This window comes from Pteropus vampyrus, unplaced genomic scaffold (assembly GCF_000151845.1).
Source record: "Pteropus vampyrus isolate Shadow unplaced genomic scaffold, Pvam_2.0 Scaffold166, whole genome shotgun sequence".
Taxonomy (NCBI): Eukaryota; Metazoa; Chordata; class Mammalia; order Chiroptera; family Pteropodidae; genus Pteropus; species Pteropus vampyrus.
Genome location: NW_011888947.1, coordinates 192,474 through 198,473, shown reverse-complemented (window position 1 = coordinate 198,473; position 6,000 = coordinate 192,474). Strand labels below are relative to the sequence as shown.

The window sequence follows — 6,000 nt, the reverse complement described above, 5'->3', positions numbered from 1 at the left end:
GCAGGCTTCCCCTGGCATTGGCGAGCTGGGCAGCTGACACTCACAGGTCCCCTTTGCTCTTAGGGGCACGTCCTCGGCCATCCCAGGCTGCCCTGCCATCTTCGGCCTGCGTACTTTAGGTAGACTGCATTGTGGGCCATCCCTGTGGGTCTAGGGTTACCCTATCTTCCTTGTAGCCACACGCCAGGGCTCTGCTTTACGGAGAAAATATTATCAACTCAACTCGTCCTGTCCTGTACATCCCTCACAGCTGACTCGCACATCATTTTAATCACTGTGACAGTAGAAACTAAAACCTCTGCCATTAAAAAAATATAAAAGCCATACAGTGTATAAACAGTTTAAAGGTGAAAAGTAAAAGTCTCTTTTCCAGAGTAAACTGCAGATAGCAGTTTCTTGTGACTTCTTCTGGGAATTTCCATGAAATATAAGTCTATACCATCATGCGCATCTTTCTGATGGAAATACCATAACTGACTATTTAGGCTACTTGTCTTTCTTTCTCTTCCCATGCTTCATATGCTCCAGGGCCTGTAAATAATAAACTTTTTTTTCTTCAAAGTTTCCCAATGGTTATTGCTGAAGGGGGTCTTGTCCTCATAATAAAAACCACAAGGGTCAGTCCAGTTGTCACACTGGTTTACAAAGAGGAGAGAAAGCGACACACAGAGAGAATATGATATTGCTTAGTCAAGCGATTCCTATTCCTATATCCTAAAGTCTACTTCCAAACTTTTTATTTATATGAATCAATAAGTTCCTTTTATTAAGCCAGTTAAAATTTTTTCCCTCTGTATTCCAAAGTGTCCTAACTTAGTACCCAAAAGGTCCATTTTAGTCTCCATCTTACGGATGAAGGAACCAAAGCTGAGAGTGTGACTTGCATCGTCTAAGTTCTCCCTAGCTAGAAAGTGGCACAGGCAGGGCTCAAGCATGTGGCCTTGAGCTCATTATCTCTTTGAATGCTACCACGTGGCTGTTTGTTACTTACGGCCATATGTACATGTAAGGTGCACAGGCACTGGCCGATTGCCTATTCCAAATTCTTACCTGGTACAAGGAAATTTTTTGATTGGGAAAGAAAGTATGCCCGGAAGCCTATGCCCCAATTATCTATTGCTGCCTAACAAACCACTCCAAAACTTAGTGGCTGAAAACAACAATCATTTATTGAGCTCGCACATCTGTAACGTGGGCAGGGCTTAGTGGAAACAGCTCACCTCTGCTCTAGCAGGCATGAGCTGAGATGGCTCTGAATCAGGAAGTCAGCGTTTGCTCACCCACAACAATGAACAGTGTCATTTAGGAAGTCAAGCAAGTTCTTCAATACGTTAAACCTAGAGTTACCTTGCGACCTGGCAATTCCATTCCTAGGCAAAATACCCAAGAGATATGAAAACTTATATCCACACAAACACTTGTACACGAATGTTCATAGCAGCTTTATTCATAATAACCAAAAAGTAGAAATAACCTAAATGTCCATTAATGGACGAACAGATAAATAAAAGTGGTATGTTGCAAAATGCAATTTTCAGTCATAAAAAGGAATGAAGCTACGGTCATCAAAACAGTGTGGTATTGGAAAAAAAAAAAAAAAAAGACAAATAGATCAATAGGACAGAATAGAGAGCCCAGAAATAGACCCAGATAAATATAGTCAACTGATCTGTGATAAAGAGGCAAAAGTAAAACAATGGAGAAAGAATAGTCTTTTCAACTAATGGTTCTCGAACAACTGGACACTCACATACAAAAAAATGAATTTAGACACATAGACCTTACACCCTTCACAAAAATTAACTCAAAACGGATCACACCTAACTGCAAAATGCAAAACTGTAAAACTCCTGGAAGAGAACATAGGAGACAAACTACATGACCCTTCGGTTCAGCGATGACTTTTCAGATACAACAAGAAAGGCATAATCCGTGGAAAAAATAATAGGTAAGCTAGACTTCAAGAAAATTAAAAACTTCTGCTCTGTGAAAGACACTGTCAAGAGAGTGAGAAGACAAGCGACAGGCTAGGAGAAAATATTAGCAAAAGTTACAAAGAACGTATACTGCCGGGAGTGACCCCTGGTGTAAACTGTGGCCCCTGGATGATGCTGATGTATCAGTGTAGGTTCATTACTTGTAACAAACGCCCCACCCTGGGGAGGAATTTTGAAAATGGGAGAAGCTCTGTGTGTGGAGAGGCTGGGGGTATGTGGGAAATCTCTGCACCTTTCTGCTCAACTTTGCTATGAACTGGAAACGGCTCTATAAAAGAAAGTTTATTGATTAAGAAAAATAAGCAGAGCGCTGACATATGCTACAATATGGATGAATCTTGAAAACATTATGCCGAGTGAAAGAAGTCAGAAACGAAAGCCACATATTGTGTGATGTCATTTATATGAAATGTCTAGAATAGGCAAATATGTAGAGATAGAAAGTAGATCAGTGGTTGCCAGGGGCTAGGAGTAGTAGTATCATTTCATTGGTAGTAGTAGTATTATTGTCTAAGTCATTTGTATCGACACAATTTTTTACAAAAAGTATCAGTGTCCCCTTTGCGCCAAAAGCACTTTCCGTGGTCAATTTCAAAACTCAGAAATAACTCTGTGAGGTAGATTTTTTTTGGTCCCATTTTACAGATGAGGATACTGAGGCCAGGGATGTTATGTTACTGGTCCATAGCCACACGAGGCAATAGGAGCTGGGAGCGGAAGCCCTGTGAGTCTGTACTCAAAGCCATGCTACCTCATGAGGTCTTATCACCCCGTTTTACAGGGAAGAAACTAAGGCACTGGAAGTTTAAGTAGCTCTCCAAGGTCCACAAGACATCATATCCATGCATCAGTGGTAGGGTCCTTATCTCTCTAAAAATTTTTAAAAAAATATTTATAACCTAGTTTTATAAAGGTATAATTGACAAACAAAATGATTATATATATACATATATATACACACACACACACATTCCGAATTACCACAGTCAGATTAATTAACACTTCCATCACCTCACATATTTATTGTTTTTCTTTTAGTGGTGAGAATACTTAAGATCTTAGTATACAGAATTATTAACTAGAGTCACTATGCTTGAAATTTACTAAGATTTTAAGTATTCTCATCACAAAAAGAAAAAACAATAACTATGTGAGGTGATGGAAGTCTTAATTAATCTTTAACTAGAGTCGCTATGCTGTACATTAGACCTACAGAACTGATTCCTCTTATAATGGAAAGTTTGTACCCTTCGACCAATATTTCCCATTTTCCCCACCCTGCAGCCCCTGGCAACCATTGTTCTATAAGTTTGACTTTGTTTAATAAGTTTGACTTTTTTAGATTCCACAAGTGAGATTATACAGTATTTGTCTTTCCGCTAGTCAGCCACTAGGGGGCAGACGACTCAAAATGGCCCTCCTTGGTTTGGGGCTCCACCAGGGTTTCATAGTCTCCTACCTGAATCCCAAAGTTCCAACAAAGGCACTTCTGCTTACGGATGGATGTCAAATTATTGTTGCTGAGGGAAGATATGATGGGGGACCTCCTATTGTCATGTTGTTGACACCACTTCCCGGTCCTTAAATCTGTTAATGGCCCAGAACATGTGGCTGTGGCCTCTCCCAGGTCTGGGTGGAATCTGTTCCAGGGGGAGATGGGGCTACAGAGGGTGCTGGGTGCTGCTTTTTCCCATTTCCCCTGAATTATCCGACGGGCTCTATCTCCAGGACTCCAGTTCACCCCCAAACCTAATTTCTTCCCAATAGGTGCTGAGATTGTTCCTGGCAGTCCCTATGGCCATGGCAACCAGTGGCCAGTGGTGACCAGAGTTCCCCATCTCAGAGAATGGCACTTTCATCCATCCAGTTCTACATGTCTATAGGCCAATGAGGCATTCCAGCTGCCCCCTTTCCCTTACTGCTCTCAATATTGAATTCATGGTCATGTCCTATTAATTTCACCTCCTGATTCTGCTCACTTCTCTGCATCTCAGTCTCTACCTAGGATCACCCCAGTTCAGGGTGATCTCTTGCCCAGATGCCTGCCACAGCTTCCTCAAGTGCTCTCCTCAGATCCATTCAGGACCCCTCATCCCCACTCCCAATTTGCCAACACTTTGGCCAGAGTGACTTTTGAAAGCACAAATCTGATCATATCCAACCTTGCTCCAAACCTTGTAAAGGCTTCCCATTATTTTGAAGATCAAGATAAAACTCATCCCTTGGCCAACAAGGACCTGAAGACCTGCACAGCCCACATTGTAACCATCTTTTCTGCCACATCCTTCAAAGTTCTAGCACGGTGGTGGCCTGTGACCTTGGGACTGTTGCTTAATCTCTCTGAACTTCATGTTCTTCACAAAAAATTGGGATTAAAATAAGATGTGCCTGGCTCAAAACATGGGAACTCAACACATGGTAATATGATTATTTCCTGAATCATACCCTCTGCTAAACCCTTTACAAGCTTCTTTATTGAATCCTTCCCAAATGCCCATGAGTTGTGAGTTTGAAGCCTCAACAATTCGGTATAGGATAGCCTGGGTTCAAAGCCCAGGTCAGACCCGCTCATATGCATCTGCTCTTATGGATAGCTGTGCTTAGTTTTCTAGACATTTCCTGGGCAACTAAGGGCTTCATGAATAATCCACTTTTCTCCATCCTAGTGACATCTTCAGGAACAGGACTGTTCTGAAGGATTCCAGGTTTTGCTTAAAGTGAGCATGGCCTGGTTTTGAAGAGGCAGCCTTTGAAATCTTTGCAAATGCCCAGTACACATACATCTAAGTGGTCCCCCATTTTTGGTGTAATCCAAGCCAGGGTACACTTCCCTCTCTTTCTATAAAACCTCCACCAATGTGACTTCAGCCTAATTAACTCCAGGAACTTCCATTGGATTTTTGTATGAATTGACTGGCAAGGAGAAGGGTCCTCTGTGGTCGAGAAGCGATCCTTCATTGGTAGAAAGCTGTCTTTGCCTATTTCAAGTTATTTAATTTTTTTTTTTTAAAACCATGATTAATCAGCTAGATGTGACTATTAAATAATACTTTCCTCTATTTGAGCTTCCTGGGCAGCAAAATAAAAAATAAATCTAAAACATGGAAAACAAAAAAGAGAAGTTAACAACTCCAGCATAGGCACAATTATAATTTGATTGCTTTAATTTCTGATCATGACTTAGTCAGCAGTGGCTTGGAGCCAAGCAACGTGCAAGGCCTAGGCAGGAAGGAGCTAGCAAAACCACACCTGCAAGGAAGCTGCAAGCAAGGACTTTGTGATATTATGGAATAGTATGAAAAATAACACACTACGTTTATCTGCTTTCTAGTTAGATGCAGAATGTTAAGATTTCCTACATAGTTAAGTGTTTAGATTTGGCCGTGATTGAGGCAGAGGTGCAGATGGAAGGCATAGCTAGCTCGCTAGAACATTTTTACCCTCATGCCTCTCTCAGGATTTTTGTGGTTAGCTTTTGTAACCTTTTTCCCCACTCTGAGTAGACTCCAGACTCCAGATCAAGGTGTTTTAGATTCCAAACTCTGCTTTTGTCTGTTATCCAGCCATGTGACCTTGCTGCTGTGCAATTTTTCCAATCTCTTTGGACTTCTCATCTCTATATAGGCCATATCTCATTTCCATATCAGTATCTTTTCCAGTGCTGACCTTTCTGTGGTTCTTTGAATTTCTTTAAAGCACTTTTCCTGTAAGGGAATCCAGTGACCAGCCTCAGCAGAACCATAGTGTTCATTCTGGAAGCGACTCTAACTCAACAAGGTCGCTCAAGGTTGCACAGCTGGTTGCTGTCCTGAATCAAGTTTTTCATTGTTGGCAAAAGGGAAATGAGCAAGAAACTCATAGTAAAGCATTTTCTTTTCCAAATGAAATAGCTTCATGGTCTTGTGTTTGGATGATCAAAGGAATTCTTCCTCAATGTAAACGACTCGGAAAATAGAAACAAGTAAAAGAAGAAAAATGAAAAGTAATGGTAATCCCAGCATAC

The 6,000-nt window shown here is 41.2% G+C and overlaps 1 protein-coding gene across 1 annotated transcript in view; it reads right to left on the bottom strand.

The window, feature by feature from the left end:
• CA5A (carbonic anhydrase 5A) overlaps window positions 1-6,000 on the bottom strand; it is a 41,514-nt gene that overhangs the window by 33,821 nt on the left and 1,693 nt on the right. The window lies entirely within an intron of this gene.